Source organism: Lepus europaeus, chromosome 11, assembly GCF_033115175.1.
Source record: "Lepus europaeus isolate LE1 chromosome 11, mLepTim1.pri, whole genome shotgun sequence".
In the NCBI taxonomy this organism is placed as follows: domain Eukaryota; kingdom Metazoa; phylum Chordata; class Mammalia; order Lagomorpha; family Leporidae; genus Lepus; species Lepus europaeus.
Window position 1 is genome coordinate 19573495 of NC_084837.1, and position 18743 is coordinate 19592237.

Sequence of the window (18743 nt, forward strand, 5' to 3'; positions counted from 1 at the left end):
CTATACGTGTTAAGCCACTGGTTAACCAATAGCTTGTAGAAGGAGAACTTCATTTTTTGGAAGTAATCCAGCTAATAAATAAAGGAGATTAAGAGTATTGAGCATCATCATTGTGTGATTCCTCCAATGAAGTACTTGATGTAGGTACCATGGGTCAGTGATGGTGAAATCACAGACAGACAACCAGACATCAGGTGTCTCCTGCTAAAAGAACACACACCCCTTTATAAAGCATCTTGAACACAAATTTCAAACCTTACTAAGAAGAAGCCTTTAAAAGAAAATCAAAGGCAGAAATATGTTGCACAACATCATGAGGAGACAATTAGAAAAATCAAGAACAGGCTGGCGCCGCGGCTCACTAGGCTAATCCTCTGCCTTGCGGCGCCGGCACACCGGGTTCTAGTCCCGGTCGGGGCACCGATCCTGTCCCGGTTGCCCCTCTTCCAGGCCAGCTCTCTGCTGTGGCCAGGGAGTGCAGTGGAGGATGGCCCAAGTGCTTGGGCTCTGCACCCCATGGGAGACCAGGAGAAGCACCTGGTTCCTGTTATCGGATCGGCGCGGTGCGCCGGCCGCAGCGCACCTATCGTGGCGGCCATTGGAGGGTGAACCAACGGCAAAAGGAAGGCCTTTCTCTCTGTCTCTCTCTCACTGTCCACTCTGCCTGTCAAAAAAAAAAAGAAAGAAAGAAAGAAAAAAGAAAAGAAAAATCAAGAACAGTACCAAGGGTCTGGTGCTGTGGCACAGTAGATTAAAGCCCTGACTTGCAGCACCAGCATCCCATATGGGTGTTGGTTCGAGTCCTGGCTGCTCCCTGATAATGCACCTGGAAAAGCAGCAGAAGGTGATCCAAGTCCTTGGGCCCCTACAGCCACATGGGAGACCCAGAAGAAGCTCCTGACTCCTGGCTTCGGTTTAGCTAAGCTCCAGCTGTTGTGGCCATTTGGGGAGTGAACCAGTGGATGGAAGATCTCTCTCTCTCTCTCTCTCTCTCTCTTTTTCTCTCTCTCTCTCTCTCTGTCTCTACCTCTCTCTGTAACTCTTTCAAATAAAAAAAAATCTTTAAAAAAAGCTACCAAAAAACCAGTTTATTCAACAAATAAATTATAAGAAATGAAAAGAGAGAGAGAGCTGGGGAAATCTACAGATGTAAAGAGGTGCAAAGACCTATTACCTAATGTGATGTTTAATGTCATTTTCACTCTTGGTTCATCATGGTACCCAGATATTTGGTCAAATGCTAGTCTAGATATTATTATGAAGGCATTTTAATTTTTTCCACCTTAATTGATATTCAATTAACATATTAAAATGAGATTACTGTTTCAATCAGCAGACTTTGAGTAGAGCAGATTGTCCATAATGTGAAAGAGCTTCCTCCAACCAGCTAAAGGCTACAAGATGAAAACCTTAAAGTTCCCCTGGAAAGAGGGAACTGTACTTCCAGATGGCTTTGCACCCAAGCTGCAGCATCAACTCTTTTTTTTTTTTAAGATTTTATTTATTTGTTTGAGAGGTAGAGTTACGGTGAGAGGAGAGACAGAGAGAAAGGTCTTCCATCTGCTGGTTCACTCCCCAGATGGCCACAACGGCCAGAGCTTTGCCAATCCAAAGCCAGAAGCCAGGTGCTTTTTCCTACCCTCCCATGTGGGTGCAGGAGCCCAAGAACTTGGGCCATCTTCCACTGCTCTCCCAGGCCACAGAAGAGAACTGAATTGGAAGAGGAGAAGCCAGGACTCCAACCGGCGCCCATATGGGATGCCGGTGCCGCAGGTGGAGGATTAACCTACTGTGCCATGGCACCAGCCCCCAGCATCAACTCTTGACCTGGATCTCCAGCCTGTGGACCCACTTTGTGCACTTCAGACTTGCCCTCTCCCACAATTATGTGTGCCAGTTCCTTGAAGTCTCCCAATCTCTCTCTCCCTACCCTCTTTTAAGTTAATAAATGTCTTTCAAGTTCACGAAAAAAAATGAAACAAAAGCAAAGCATATTTTCTGTGAACTTCCTGAAATCCCCTTAGATACTATTTCATACCTTAGTGTTTTTTATCTTAAGAAAATATTCAGGGGTCAGTGTTGTGGCATAATGGGTTAAGTCACCACCAGTTTGAGTCCCAGCTGCTCCACTTCCAGCCCAGGTCCCTGCTAATGCACCTGGAAAAGCAGCAGAAGATGGTCCAGGTCCTTGGGCTCCTGCACCCATGTGGGAGACCTGGAAGAAGCTCCTGGTTCCTGACTTCAGCCTGGCCCAACCCCAGGCATTGAGGTCATTTGGAGAGCGAACAAGCAGATGGAAGATCTCTCTCCTCTGTCTCTCCCTCACTCTCTTTGTAGCTCTGCCTTTCAAATAAATAAATCTTTAAGAAAATATATTCATATACAAAAGATTTTCTCACATGAGCACATAGCTTCCTTTTTTTCTTTTCTTTCTTTTTTTTTTTTTTTTTTTTTTTTTTTTTTTTTTTTTTTGACAGGCAGAGTTAGACAGTGAGAGAGAGAGACAGAGAGAAAGGTCTTCCTTCCATTGGTTCACCCCACAAATGCCCGCTACGGCCGGTGCACTGGGCCGATCCAAAGCCAGGAGCCAGGTGCTTCCTCCTGGTCTCCCATGTGGGTGCAGGGCCCAAGCACTTGGGCTATCTTCCACTGCCTTCCCGGGCCACAGCAGAGAGCTGGACTGGAAGAGGAGCAACCGGGACAGAACCGGCGCCCCAACCGGGACTAGAACCCCAGGGTGCTGGCGCCAAAGGCAGAGGATTAGCCTAGTGAGCCGTAGCACCGGCCAATAGCTTCCTTTTTCTAATGGTTCCATTGTATTCTATTGTAGATGCACCAGAATCCAAGTAGCTACTGATGAATATAAATACAAAAGTTTTCCCTAATATCGTGCTGTTACAAGCAATGCTGCAATGAATTGCCTTACATGTATTTCATTTTCATATGCAAGCATGTCTTTAAGATACTTTTTCACAAATGGGGTTGCTGAGTCAGGGGGTAAATGGCAAAGGAGTCTGCAGTTTTGATGAGTGTGCCTCATTTTCTCCATATAAGGGTGTACCTTAAATCCCTACCAAAGCATCTATGAGAGTGCTAGTTTCCCCATGGCTTAAAAACAAAAAACATCTCAATTCTCAGAGTTTCCTGTTTCTGATTTTAATAGACAATTTTAAACTTTTATTAAAGTCCAATGTGTCCATCCATATCATCTGCACAAGGCTGATGAATTTCGTACAATTGAAAACACCTGTGTCTGAACACAGGGCACTCATTGCCAGTTCCTCCGAAGCCCTTGCCAGCTTACCTCCCTCACCGAGGGAGCATAGGTTAGTTCCTCGTATTAGTGTGCTTTATATAAAAGGACTCACATGGCTAGCAACACGAGCAGTAAAGCAGGGAAGTATAGAAGTGAGTCCACGTGGAAGCTGGCTATCTGGACACTTGTTGCCTGAGAACATCCTGTGTGTGGTGCCCTTTGACGCATCTTCCACACCCTGGGATTGAGATGCACAGTAGTTTGAAGACCACAAGTTTAAGAGGCAGAGATTTCCTGAAATTAACTTTTATTATTATTAATTATTTATTTATTTGAGAGGTAGAGTTACAGACAGTGAGAGGGAGAGACAGAGAGAAAGGTCTTCCATCCACTGGTTCACTCCCCAAATGGCCACAACAGCGGGAGCCGAGCCAATCCGAGGGCAGGAGCCAAGAGCTCCATCTGGGTCTCCCACACAGGTGCAGAGGTCCAAGCACTTGGGCCATCTTCTGCTTTCCCAGGCCATAGCAGAGAGCTGGATCAGAAGAGGAGCAGCCAGGACATCAACCGGTACCCATATGGGATGCCGGCACTGCAGGTGGTAGCTTTACCCGCTATGCCACAGCGCCGGCCCCTGAAATTAACTTTTAAGAATCTTCTCTTGGGACCAATGTTGTGGTGTAGCAGGTAAAGCCACTACCTGTGATGCCAGCATCCCATATGGGCACCGGTTCATGTCTTGGCTGCTCCATTTCCATTGCTTCTACTCCCTGCTAAGCTCCTGGGAAAGCGGCTGAGGACAGCCCAAGTGCTTGGGCCTCTACCACCTACATGGGAGACCCAGATAAAGCTACTGGTTCCTCGCTTTAGCCTGGTTCAGCCCTGGCTATTGTGGACACTTGTGGAGTGAACCAGCAAATGGAAAACCTCTCTTCTTCTCTCTGTAATGCTAGCTTTCAAATCAATCAATCTATTTTTTAAAAAAAGAATCTTAGAGCTGTTTGTGAAGAAATTAAATACTTTGTATTTACACTTAAATTATTTGTATTTATAATTTTTCTTTTTTTAAAAGATTTATTTATTTATTTGAAAGGCAGAGTTATAGGGGTCGGTGCTGTGGTGCAGCAGGTTAATGCCCTGACCTGAAGTGCTGGCATTCCATATGGGTGCCAGTTCGAGACTCGGCTGCTCCACTTCCAATCCAACTCTCTGCTATGGCCTGGGAAAGTGGTGGAAGACGGCCCAGGTCCTTGAGCCCCTGCACCTGCATGGGAGACCTGGAGGAGGCTCCTGGCTCCTGGCTTCAGATTGGTGTAGCTCCGGCCGTTGCAGCCAACTGGGGAGTGAACCATTGAATGGAGGACCTCTCTCTGCCTCTCCTCTCTCTGTGTATCTCTGACTCTCTGACTTTCAAATAAATAAATAAGAATATTTAAGAAAAAAAAAGAAAGGAAGAAAGAAAGGAAGGAAGGAAGGAAGGAAGGAAGGAAGGAAGGAAGGAAGGAAGGAAGGAAGAAAGAAAGAAAGAAAGAAAGAAAGAAAGAAAGAAAGAAAGAAAGAAAGAAAGACAGTTACAGAGAAGCAGTGGAAGAGAGAGAGAGAGAGAGGTCACCCATCTGCTGGTTCACACCCAGATGACCACAATGGCCAGAGCTGCGCCAATCCAAAGGCAGGAGCCAGGAGCTTCTTCCTGGTCACCCATGCAGGGTGACCAGGACTTGGGTCATCTTCTACTGCTTTCTCAGGCCATAGCAGAGAGCTGGATCGCAAGAGTAGCAGCTGGGACTCCAACCGGCACCCATATGGGATGCTGGCACTAGAGGAGCAGCTTTACCTGCTATGCCACAGTGCTGACCCCTATAATTTTTCAACATAAATGTGCCATTCATTAAGTTCTAAGTGCTATTAATAGAAGAAGTTAAGTTAGACACAACCCCATGCCCTTGAAGAACTTAAAGTTTATTCAAATAATTATAGTACAAAATAACCTGCAATTAAATTCCTTAAAAACTCTATTATAGGGATAAGCATTGTGGAATGTGTTCCTGGTTCCCAGCTTTGGCCCTGGCCCAGGCCCAGCTGTTGTGGGCATTTAAAGAGTGAACTGGTGGATGGAATCTCGCTCGCTCGCTCTCTTTCCCTCTTTCAAAAATTTTTAATTAAAAAAGGAAATTAAAAAAATTATTGACCAGTAGGGGAGTGAATAAATAAGATGAATGTGATATGTGGGATAGTCATACAGCTGATTACTACAAAGCAGTTAAGAATGAACTCTGTAACCTCACCAAAGAAACATATATTGAGGGTCTTCTATATACCAAACGCTGTTCTTGCGGCTGGGGGTTGAGGAATGAGCAAGACAGGGCCCCTGCCCTCCGAGAGCTTACAAAGAGATCAGGAGACACCAGCTCGGAAGGGCCCAAGAACATCAAGTGAAAAGGTAGGCTGTGAAAATTCAATACGTAAATTCTTGGATTAACTCCTAAGCAGTCCTACATACTATCTAGGTTTACGTAATGCTCTCAAAACACCCATGCAAGATTCCTAACAGTGTTGCTTTGGGGAAAGGAAAGAAAATGATAGACCTCAGGAAGTAGGTCCCAAGGAACTTGAACTTTATTTGTAATGTTTCTTCTTTTATTAGAAAAATGCAGGTCCAATGTACCATAATAGTAGCAATGGTCAGGGACCGGTGCTGTGGTGCAGTGAGTTAAAGCCCTGGCCTGAAGCACCGGCATCCCATTTGGGCACCGGTTCGAGTCCCGGCTGCTCCTCTTCCGATCCAGCTCTCTGCTGTGGCCTGGGAAAGCAGTAGAAGGTGGGCCAAGTCCTTGGGCCCCTGCACCCACGTGGGAGACCCGGAAGAAGCTCCTGACTCCTGGCTTCGGATCGGCGCAGCTTTGGCCGTTGCAGCCATCTGGTGAGTAGACCAACGGATGAAAGACCTCTCTCTCTGCCTCTCTCTCTCTCTGCCTCTCCTCTCTCTGTGTAACTGACTTTCGAGTAAATAAATAAATCTTAAAAAAAAAAAAAAAGAAAAGGTCAGTTCTGGGGAGTGGAAACATTCATACTCATCCTAGTAATCTCTGTTTTATTTCTTACTTTCTCAACACTAAAGAGTATGGGGGAGAAAGGGAGTTTAGAACTTCAAAGAACATAAGGGACAATTGACAGAGAGAAGTCCGGAAGGAGTTGGGAGCCACCTGGGAACAGGAGGGAAGGTTCCTCTTCTAAAACAGAGGAGCAGAGGGAGTGACGAGCAGAAAACTCGAAAAGTAAACTTAGTGCAATCAGCCAGACCCGAAAGACGAACACGGTTTCCATGATTTGTGGTGGCTCGTACAGCACAAAACTAAAAAACGTTTGGCATCCTGTGGCTTGATTCTCATTTGTAAGCCTCGTCTGTGTTCCTGCGGAAGAGTCTGCCTTCTGTTTGCAAGCTCTTTGTTTCCAGAAGAAGCGAGCCTGTGATTATGGAGTAAGTCGAAAACATGTTATTGCAGAAAAATGGAAAGAAAGAAAAAGGAGAGAAAAGGAGGAGGGAGGGAGGAAAGGAAAGATCATTGTATTCTTGGAATCTTATCTATGAAATTCGTGAAAGCTGTTTACTATATATGAACAAGTAAATAATGTCATTTAAAAATAAATAAAAGATAAGTCTACAAAACTAAACACAATACAAACAGCAACAAAAAGATTGAGGAAAGGAACTGAAGGAGATTACAGATGACCTTGAACTCAGTCAAGCAAGATCATATTCTAAAGCAAGGGAAAGGGACGATTGAGGGGCAGCTTTCAAATATATGGGATAAGTTTGCCAACAACCAATGGAGGAAACCCACTAGTGAGTCTCCAAGAGATTAATAAGATTCCAAGCAGCAATGAATCAGTGAGGTTTGGCAACATTAAGTTTGCAATGAACTGAATCAGAATGGCCTCTGGTAGGCACTGTGGCGCAGTAGGTGAAAACTGGTAGCGCTGGCATCCCATATGGGCGCAGGTTCGAGACCCAGCTGCTCCACTTCCGATCCAGCTCTCTGCTATGGCCTAACAGTGGAGGATGGCACAAGTCCTTGGGCCCCTGCACCCACGTGGGAGACCCAGAAGAAGCTCCTGGCTCCTGGCTTCGGATCAGCTCAGCTCCAGCCATTGCAGCCATTTGGGGAGTGAACGAGCACACAGAAGACTCTCTCTCTCTCTCTGCCTCTCCTTCTCTCATTGGGTGACTTTGACTTACAAGTAAAGTAAATAAATCTTTAAAAAAAAAAAAAAGGAAAAAGAAAAGAGAAAGAAAAAAATAATAAGATGGGGGTCATAGAAGGGGCACTGGAAGCTGATGGTCTTGAGTTGGAACTCTTTCAAGGAGGAAAACAGCAGATGCAAGTTTGCCTCTTCTAACAAATGAAAAAAATGGTAAACAGCTGTTAAAACCCGATTCCCAGTTTTCATCATTGAACATTTCTCAGTGCTTTTCTGGGAAGAGTTTTCTTTGTGAACTATCATATAAAAGGGAACATGTGGGGCCTGCGTGGTGGCCCAGCAGGTTAAGTCACCCCCTGCCATGCCGGCGTCTCATGTGAGCACTGGTTTGGGTTCTAGCTGCTCCGCTCCTGAGCCAGCTTCCTCTAATATGTCTGGGAAGGTAGTGCAAGGTGACACAGGTGTTTGGGTCCCTGACACTCACATGAGACCCAGATGGAGTTCCAGGATCCTGGCTTCAGCCTGGCCCAGACTGACCACTGGGGCCATTTGGGGAGTGAATCCACGGATGACAAATCTCTCTCTCTCTCTCTCTCTCTCTCTCTCTCTCTCTGTCTTCCAAACAAAAATAGATAAATCTGAGGAGGGAAAAAGGTGAAACATGGGGTAGACATTTGGTACAGCGGTTAAGATGGTACTTGGGAACCCGTGTCCCAGCTCCTGGCTCTTCTGTTCCGGTCCAGCTTCCTGTAATGTGTACACTGGGAGGCAACAGATGATGGCCCAAATACTTGGGTCTCTGCCACCCATGCGGGAGACCTGATGAAGTTCCAGTCTCCTGGCTTCAGGTAGGCCCAGCCCTAGGTGCTATGGGCGTTTGGAAAGTGAACCAGCAAATAGAAGATCTCTGTCTTTCTCTAAAATAAAAATAGATAATTTTTAAATGAAAGACGACGAGCTGAACTGGAAGCAGAATAGTCAAATAAACATGTAAAAATCAAGAGGTCATGAAATGTTTTGTTTACGTTATATGGAGTTTTTAAGGAACAAGCACTATAATACAACTGTCGTATTTTAGCTGATGAAAGTCTGTGATTTTTGTGTTCATGTTTTTCCATGAGAACCATGAAAGGCTTCACCTAACATCTGCTGACATATGGAATCCAGGTGACATATTTCCAGTTCTTCTGAAATATAATTTAAAGAGAAAATTTGGAAAACTAAGCCTGAATTCTTCAACCATTAAGAATTCTACAACGAATTGCCGAGGTGACGATTTTTAGTAATGCTATCTTAACATTTACCTGAAACTAAGATTAACTGGTCTTCTTACCATGTCATGACTCAAGCTAGTTTTATGTCGTTCCTCTGTGAGTCTTTGATGGAGAAATTGGAAATTTTTCTTTGTTGTCTGAACATCCTATGGGGAACTGATTATGGGACAAAACATGCCAACCGTTCTTAGTCCTATCATGTATGGAGAGGCCAGGGAGACTTTAGTAATAGGTGCCAACTGCCTGTTCATAGTAGAACAAACAAGACTTTGTATGGAGAACACCATCCATGGTTCGCCCTCATGGTATATATGTATATAACTGAGCTTTAAAGGAGGAAATTTTGACCACATAAATGAACCCTACTGACCTAATGCTGAGTGAAGTAAATCAGACACCATGCTGTATGATTCCTCTCCTGCAAGGCACCTCACTAAGGAGACGGAGCATCGGGAAGCTGAGGTTCAGCGGGGCCAATTTCAGTTTGGGAGGTGCATGGTGGTGATGGTTGCACAACTGCGTCACTGTGCTAATCTGCTGAACCGTGCACCTAAAAATAGTTGCAGTGAGACACTTTATGTTATATGTATTTTACCTCAACATGACAGAAAATAAAATTCAGTTTCCCTCAACGATATTTTCATAAGCAAAGGAAGCTGGCTTATTTTGACTGATTCTAATATTAGGTAAGTAGATTTTTTTTCCCTTGTGAAAACTTGTTAATGCTAAAATAAATGCATTTACTTGAAATAGTCATTAATGTTTTCACCCAAAATTCACCCTATAAAAAAGCAAATTAGGACACTTAGCAAAGAACTGGAAATTATTTGTGAGATGAAGAGGAAAAATGATGACATCATCCCCCAAACTCCAAAAATGGATTATATGGTGGCCTCCAAATCTTTCCCAGAGTCACGTCGGAATTGGATGGCAGCTATGTTATTTGGCTTGACACGTTTTGCTTCTTTTATACAATAACTTAAAATATTCATTTTGATCACTAGGAAAAACAGAAGAAATACTGAAAAGGGGACTTTTTAATGGAAAGATTGTTGAAAGATGTCAGTCAGCACAATACACAAAGAGGAAGACAGAAAAGTTAATTAATGTGCTTCTGTTCTCAAACTGATTTCTTGGCCTAAAATTTACTTCACATTAAAAAAAAAAGATTCCCAATAATGTCAATGATTATGTAGGAAATTGATAACTGCTCAACCTCCTGCCCCATTCTCCACCCCCACAAAAAATAAAATAAAATCCGAGCCAGTGGGCCGCACAGAGCTCTTAGCTGTTCTGCTACCCTGAGAAACGCAGAAGGTTGGCGGAAATTATCCCGTAATGAGCAATCCATCTGGCTGCACCTAAAAATGGAATAGAAATGCCACCCTTGACTTTTCCATGGTAGTAAATTAAAGCCTAATGTATAGTTCTAATTGCTAACATTTTCTCTCTAATTATGGTTCAGTTTGGCTAGGATTTCCGACAATCCCCTTGTTCCCCTAAAGCAAACACCAGAGAATGTTCTAAGCCCACTGGTGGCATTTATTAATAACCCCTTTGACCGATGAAAAAAATCATTATTCTATATTAGAAGGAAAATGCTTTCCCAGCACAAGCTAATTGATTAAAAGAAAAAAAAAAACATTCAAACGCTATAGAGGAATTAATTTTATAGAGGGGAAAAAAATACAATAGCATCAAATAAAAACAGACTCATGCATATTATAAAGCTGCCTGGGCACTGCTTGGGGTATGAAAAAAAATATGAAAAAATATCCATGGATACTGATTTACCGGGATGAAGAAAGCAGAGGAAGGAAGCTCTCGTGTGAAGGATTCTCACTTTGTACCTCTATGAAAGAGATAGTATACGATAAGTTGATTTCTATGATTGGCAAATGCAAACACACACAAAATCATTGTTAAGGATGTTGCCACATTCTTCTATTTAATCTCTTTCATTTTTTTATTTCTTGTTCCTTTTAAACTAATGTACAAACACATGCTAAATACAAATCAGTACTTATCTACTGGTCTAGTTCTCTACAGCTTTCTGAGTGACAATTAATAATTTGTAAACACTAAACAGAGGTAAGATTTCTGATATATTGAGAAGAGGCACGGCAGAAAAAAGAAATACACTTGGAAGAAAATGATTTCTGAAAGCTACACTCCAAAGTACACCAATAGAAAATAGAAATATATCGTTGTGGAGCAAAACTGTGAGGCCCTCACCGTGGACAGGAGCAGTGTGTTCCCTCCCAGCACTGGGGCACACAGCCTTCAGACAGTGGAAACCCAGTATGAGAGCCCCATACAGTTGATCCACACAGGGATGTCAAAAGGTTCATAGAACATGGATGTAAAAGATCAGCTTATTGTGATGCAAAACAAATGGAAATCTGCGCAGATTTTTTTTTTTTCGTAATATGCATTGTCCATGAGCTTCCGGGGGGCCTCCTACTTATTAGTGTCATCACCAGCACTGACCCACTCCCGACAATGTCAGGAATAAACCAGCCCTCCAGGCAAACAGAGTTCTGATTGTCCGAGCTCGCTGTTAATGATGTGTTGTACGTGTCAAGTTAGCTCGTTTTAATTTCTTGGGCTTTATCAGCATTGTCTTCTGCATGAAAATTAGTACAGAAGACTGCCAGCTGCACTGTCCCCAGCCCACATGGGCTCAACCACACACACTGGCTTTGAGTTAGTTCATAGGAACTGCGAGCCCACAAGTTTCCTTGGCCTGAGTTTGTCCCACATCTCTATGGTACTGTATGTGTTCTTGCATGTAAACACTGGCTTTTAAATGCAGAGATAACTCAGAGTTTGAGGTACTTCAATTCTGTCCTCCTAAATGTGCACTTGGAATTTGTATCTATAATCTTTTTTTCCATAGTGGAAACATTTAAATCCATTCTGAAGGAACAAAACACAGAATTTATTCTAAAATGGGATTTGTATGAATTTCTGCCAGACTTGCATGTATTATTTAGCATATTTTAAAGATGTTTTTAAAGAACATATATTGAGTATGAATGTGTGAAGATCAGTTTTGACCAAGTCATTGACAAATTTGCAAAAGTTATAGCTCAAGTCCACAAGCAGAAACTATGATATTATTATTCATTATTGTAACAGACCAGCATGTTGGTATAATATTCTCTTTTCTCAAAAAATACATTAATGTTTTTTAAAACTACTAATACAGTTTAGTTTCTGTACTATAACCTGTTTTTTCATAACTCCTTATTTTTCTTTTACTTGAAAAACTATAAATGCAAAGTTCAGTAAAAGAAAATATTCAATGTCTATGATTTTTCTAGACATAATTATTATCAGTTTTATTTATAAATCTGTTCTTTTAAAAATTTATTTATTTATTAGAGAGGGAGAGAGAGAGAGAGAGAGAGAATCTTCCATCCATTGGTTGACTCCCCAAATGGTTGCAACGGCTGGAGCTAGGCTGATGTGAAGCCAGGAGCCAGGACCTTCTGGGCACAGGAACCAGAAGTGGCATATTGGGTAAAAGCCACTGCCTGCAGTGCCAGGAGCATCCCATAGGGATGATGGTTCAATTCCCAGCTGCTCTACTCCCAATCCAGCTCTCTGCTATGGCCTGGGAAAGCAGTAGAAGATGGTCCAAGTCCTCAGGCATCTGCACCCATGTGGGAGATCTGGAAGAAGCTCTAGGCTCCTGGCTTCAGATCAGCCCAGCTCTGGCCATTGTGGCCACTTTGGGATTGAATCAACAGATGGAAGACCTCTTTCTCTCTCTCTTCTCTCTCTCTCTCTCTCTCTCTCTCTCTCTGCCTCTGTAATTCCATCTTTCAAATAAATAAATCAATATTTAAAAAAAAAAAGAAAAAAGAAAGACAGAGGGAGATGGGGAGAGAGAGAGAGAGAGACACTGAGAAACAGAGAGCTCTTCCATCTGCTGTTTCTCTCCCCGAATACCCACAACAGCCAGGGCTGGGCCAGGCTGAAGCCAAGAGCCCATCACTCCATCTGGGTCTTCCACGAGGGTGAAGGGGTCCAGTACTTGGATCATCATCTGCTGTTCCCAGGGTGTGCTTTAGCAGGAAGTTGGACTGCACACAGTCTTTCATACAGGATGCAGGCTTCCCCAGTGGTGACTTAGCATTGTGCCAAACACCCACCCCTATTTCATGAGTCTTACAGAAGATTCATGAATAAGACAAGGGAAGTGTCAAACAATGATCTATCCCAGGTATCAAATACATTAGATGCTTGACAGAAGCAAAAAAAAATTATATTTATCTTACATGATTAGAGGACAATGACTAAGAACTGCCAATTCTTATGAAACGATAATCAAAAACAAATGTCAATAAAACTAGACTGACATACAACAAAATCTTTTTTTTTTTTTACATTCGATCTTAGCTAAAAGGCTGAGAAGCAATCAAAATCTTTTTTGGATAATTAAGTTTTTTCAATGGCTGAAAATCATCATTGGGATCAATTATGACACAATTATCAATGTGGTGCTCAAAGGCAAAAATGCCCATAAGTGGATGCACAAGGCATCATAGTGTTAGGGAACAGAACATCAAAATTTAAAGAGAGGAGTTATAACAGATATACATGTTCCCTGATTTAGGAAGGATTACATCTCCTAAACTGAGAATGTTATGAGTTCGAAAGTGGATCGGATACACCTCATCTACCCCACAGCCTAATTCAGCAGCACAACCCACTGTGGAGTAACGGCTGTTTCCATGCCTAATCGCAGGGTTGACTGGAGCTGTGCTCACTGCCACTGCCCAGCATCACGACAGAGGATTGTACTGCATGTCTCTAGCCCAGGAAAAGATCGAAATTCTAAGTACAGTTTACTGACTATAAATCGCTTTCACACCATCATAAAGTAAAAAAATTGTAAGTCAAATCCTCATAGGTTGAACCATTGTATGTCAGGAGTGTCCGTATTTTTTTCCCAAACATTTGATTTAAGGAATATAAACTTCATGCATTTCATAAGTACAACTTCAGGAATATAATAATTCTTCCCATCTTACCCGCCCTCCCATCCCCACTCCAACCCCTCCTCTTCCTTCTCCCATCCCCAGTCTCATTCTCCACTAAGATCTATTTTCAATTAACTTTATACACAGAAAACCAACTCTATACTAAGTAAAGAGTTAAACAATTTGCATCAAAGAAAAAAAGTTCCTCAACAGTCACGACAAGGGCTGTTCAAAGTCATTGCATCTCTTGGGGCTGGCACTGTGGTGTAGCGGGTAAAGCCGCTGCCTGCAGTGCTGGCATCCCATATGGGCACCGGTTCAAGTCTCAGCTGCTCCATTTCCCATCCAGCTCTGTGCTATGGCCTGGGAAAGCAGTAGAAGATGGTTCAAGTACTTGGGTCCCTGTACTCGTGTGGCTTCGGATCAGCGCAGCTCTGGCGGTTGCAGCCAATTGGGGAGTGAGCCACCAGCACATGGGAAACACCCCCACCACCGCCGCCACCGCCTTTCCTTCTCTCTCTGTGTAACTCTGACTTTCAAATAAATAAATAAAGTCATTGCATCACAAAGTTAATTTCACTCTTGCTGTTAACTTAAAAATTAACACTCTTATGTATGACGTCAGTGATCACCCACAAGGCTCTTGACATGAGCTGCCAAGGCTATGGAAGCCTTTTGAATCCACAAACTCCGTCAGTATTTAGACAAGACCATAAGCAAAGTGGAAGTTCTCTCCTCCCTTCAGGAAAAAGTACCCCCTTACTTGATGAACCCTTCATTCCACTGGGATCTCACCCACTGAGGTCCTTCATGGAGGAGGAGTGTCCACATTAATTCACAACTCTTTCTCCCAAAGAATATAAAAGTCATCTGAAATTTATTATGTTTGACCTCAAATAAAATTCCCGTAGCCCTGAAATACAATTTCAAAAGGTACTTTCATGAAAAAAGAAGAAAGTAACTCATCGTCCCCACTAAAATTGATGTTTCACTAAACTAAATACTAATACCAGCTGATGAGATTAGCTCATTGTGACTCAACTCGTCCTGGATGCATGCCTTGGAGAAGAGTCCATGGGAAAGTCTGTGAAGCAAAATGACTGCACCATGAAATTACAGGCCATTTGAGGGAGAGGGGTCAGGGCTCGTACCACTCAGATGGCTTTGCACTGACCTTCCAGTTGTTGCTGCAAATCCGTTCTTGCTGGTCGCGGCTGGGTTATGGGCCTCAGTCAGGTGTTGCATCATGGAAGAGCTTCTATTTTCCACTCCAATAGCCTCAGGTCAAATAGGCACTACAGGTTCATTTGGGCATCAGCGAAGTAGCATGCAGTTCAATATTCCTGCTTGAAGCTTCGTTAGCTACCAAACCCCACGTCCTGTCAACACACTGACCCCAGCTGCATATGCAAAGGTGTTTACCTTGGCAACTTCAGCTGCTGTCTCAGAAAGGATGCCCACCCTTTGGAAGAGGAGATGCTTTCTCAAAACCTCGTCTTCAGCAAATCTCTCACCTAGAGGGACACTCATTGCATTTTGTCGAGAAGTAAAAACGTGAACGAACTGCAACTCACAAATTCCCATAAACTGGGCCACATGGTTTTCACTGCTGAACCTTTTGCTGGCTGCAAAGAAGACAACAGTCCAAACCAAAACTAAAATAATCAGCCAGCAACTAGTAACTAATGAACGACCAGATCAGGTCCCAGACCCAGCATTACAGCTCTAGGAAAGAAGAGTGTACTGTGCCCCTCCCTGAAGAGAGGTTACTGCAGGTAAACAGGCACCCCTTGCTGGTGAGATCACACGTGTCTGCAAGAAATGAAAGCATCAGGGCCAGCCCCATGGCTCACTAGGTTAATCCTCAGCCTGCGGCGCCAGCATCTCATATGGGCACCGGGTTCTAGTCCTGGCTGTTCCTCTTCCAGTCCAGCTCTCTGCTGTGGCCCGGAAGGGCAGTAGGAGGATGACCCAAGTGCTTGGGTCCCTGTACCTGCATGGGAGACTGGGAGGAAGCACCTGGCTCCCGGCTTCAGATCAGTGTAGCTCCGACCGTAACAGTCGTAGTCGGGGGGTGAACCAACGGAAGGAAGACCTTTCTTTCTGTCTCTCTCTCTCTCTCACTGTCTAACTCTATATGTCAAATAAAAAAGAAAAGAAATGAAAGCATCACCAAAGGCCCACGTGTGATAAATTCCAAGTGGTGGTACAGCAAATAAGTGATGGCTGTGTTCATAAAAGCGAGAGACTTCTGTATGCCGAGGGGGCAGGTGGGCAGGTGAGCACGTGTTAAGGTGAGTCTTGCATTAATCTGAGGACAGGCATCATGGCACAGTGAGTTAAACTGCCTGCTTGGGATGCCCATATCCCAGGAGAGTGCCAGCTCAAATCCTAGTTTCTTTCTTTCTTTTTTTTTTTTTTAAAGATTTATTTATTCACTTGAAAGTCAGAGTTACACAGAGAGAGGAAAGGCAGAGAGAGAGGTCTTCCATCCGCTGGTTCACTCCCCAATTGGCCACAACAGCCGGAGCTGAGCCGATCCGAAGCCAGGAACCAGGAGCTTCCTCTGGGTCTCCCACGTGGGTGCAGGGACCCAAGGACCCAGGCCATCCTCCACTGCCTTCCCAGTCTATAGCAGAGAGCTGGATGGGAAGTGGAGCTGCCGGGTCTTGAACCTGTGCCCATATGGGATGCCAGCACCCCAGGCTAGGGCGTTAACCCACTGAGCCACAGCGCCAGCCCCCCTAGTTTCTTTCTAATACATCCTTGGAGGCAGCAGATGATGGCTCAAGTGCTTGGGTCCCTGCCACCCACATGCGAGACCCAGATGAAATTCCTAGGTCCTGGCTTTGGACTGGTCCAGCCCTGGCTGTTGAGGGCATTCGGGGAGTGAATCTGTGGATCGAAGATCTATCTCTGTCTCTCCAGCTCTCTGTGTCACTCTGCCTTTCAAATAAATAAATCTTGTTTAAAAATCTGAACATAAAGTTGGCCAATACATGCCTATAGGGACTTTATAAAGGCTAATGAAAAGTAAAGCTTCCAAGTGGGCCATAGCAAAATCTTCTTATGTCAAAGTGTAATGCCTTTCTAAATTTTCTAAATAATAATGCTTCTATATTGTCATATTCCACTTCTGGGACTTTAAAACATCCAAGTAATTTTCAGCCATTCCTCAGATCTCCTATTACAGAGCTAATTTTTCTTAATATCTTTTTTTAAAAGATTTATTTACTTGAAAGTCAGAGTTACACAAAGAGATGAGAGGCAGAGAGAGAGAGAGAGAGGTCTTCCATCTGCTGGTTCACTCCCCAATTGGCCGCAATGGCCGGAGCTGCGCCGATCTGAAGCCAGGAGCCAGGAGTTTCTTCCAGGTCTCTCACATGGTGCAAGGACCCAGGGACGTGGGCCATCTTCTATTGCTTTCCCAGCCATAGCAGAGATCTGGACTGGAAATGGAGCAGCCAGGACTCGAACCAGCACCCACATGGGAAGTTGGCACTGCAGGAGACACCTTTACCCACTATGCCATAGCACTGGCCCCTTTCTTAATATCTTGAACACTGAATGACTCTATCATCTTACCTTGACAAAAAATGACAATATTCTTTCTTCCTTCCTTCCTTCCTTCCTTCCTTCCTTCCTTCCTTCCTCCCTCCCTCCCTCCCTCCCTCCCTCCCTCCCTCCCTTCCTTCTTTCCTTCCTTCCTTCCTTTCTTTATTTTGCCTTCCACAAGTGGAGAACACCTCTTTGTCTGTTACCCTGAAGAGAAAATCGATATATCCTTTAATCCACTCATTCAGCCCTAACCATTACCTCCATAACTACAAAACCATGAAATGTGTGCACCTTTGATTGACACCTTTCTCCTGCTGTCACCTCCACTGGCCACCCCAACACTTCGTTCCAAGTTTCTCACCACTCTGCCCTCTGACACCCCTTAACAACTGGGCAAGCTCCTGATCTCGTCAACTCACTAACTCTTTGTTACTCCCCTCTGCTCTCTACATTCACGCCATGAAGGTCAGAATCCTACTTCTATTATTTTTTAACTTGCAAAAGAAAAATCACCTTGAAGCCTCCTGCCATCACCTGTTGGAAGACTAAGAAATAATAGGAGGGGAGGAGGTGATCGGTTAGAAAAACCACAGTAAGTATTTTCTCCAAGGAAATCCCTACATGCATAACACAAATACATACCACAGAGCCTTCTGAACGAATGGTTGTGCAATCTTTGTGAAAATTACCAGGGAAAATTTTGTTAACATCATTCTCTTTCCAAATATTTGTGTCCAATATTTGTGTCCTAGCCTCTCAAATTTAGAGCTCGTGGATCATTTTTATGAGTAGCAACTTAGTAACTACTGAAATATAATTAGGCAGTATTAAAACCGATTTTTACTGCCAACCACTAAATAAAATAGTCTTATTAGAGAATACTAAATATAATTGTTCTTACATGTACTTAAAGCTGTAAATTGGCTTTCTTTAAGCCACAGCATGGGAAATGGCAGGAGGCAGGTATGAAGGAGAGACAGAGGCTGGGTCCAAAGGATTCAAATTTAACACCCAGGACTGCCACTTGATGCCACTTTGGTCTTTGGCAAAGCACTCCATCTCTCAGTTGTCCTATCTGTACAATAGGGGTGATGCTAACGTGAGCTCAGACTACTGAATGCTATTACAGGAGAGAACAGTTGGGAGGATGGTTCACACATGGGAGGCACACATAGGCAATGCTCCTTGTTGCTCTTTCACAGTATTTTACCGACTACAGTGTCACATGGTGGCTAAGGCTGTGGTCTCCAAAATCAGATTGCCTGAAGTTAGGCCTGAGCTCCCCCCATTACTGGCTATGTGACCCTGGAAGTCCTTTCACTTCCCTGAGACTCAATTTCTTCCTCTGTAAAAGGGATAGCTCCTGCGTCGTAGGGTGTGGAGGTTTAACTGTCGTACCAACACATGGACCATCTCTGTGTGTGTGGCATTCTCCCTTTCAATTAAATATTTTTCTGAACAGAT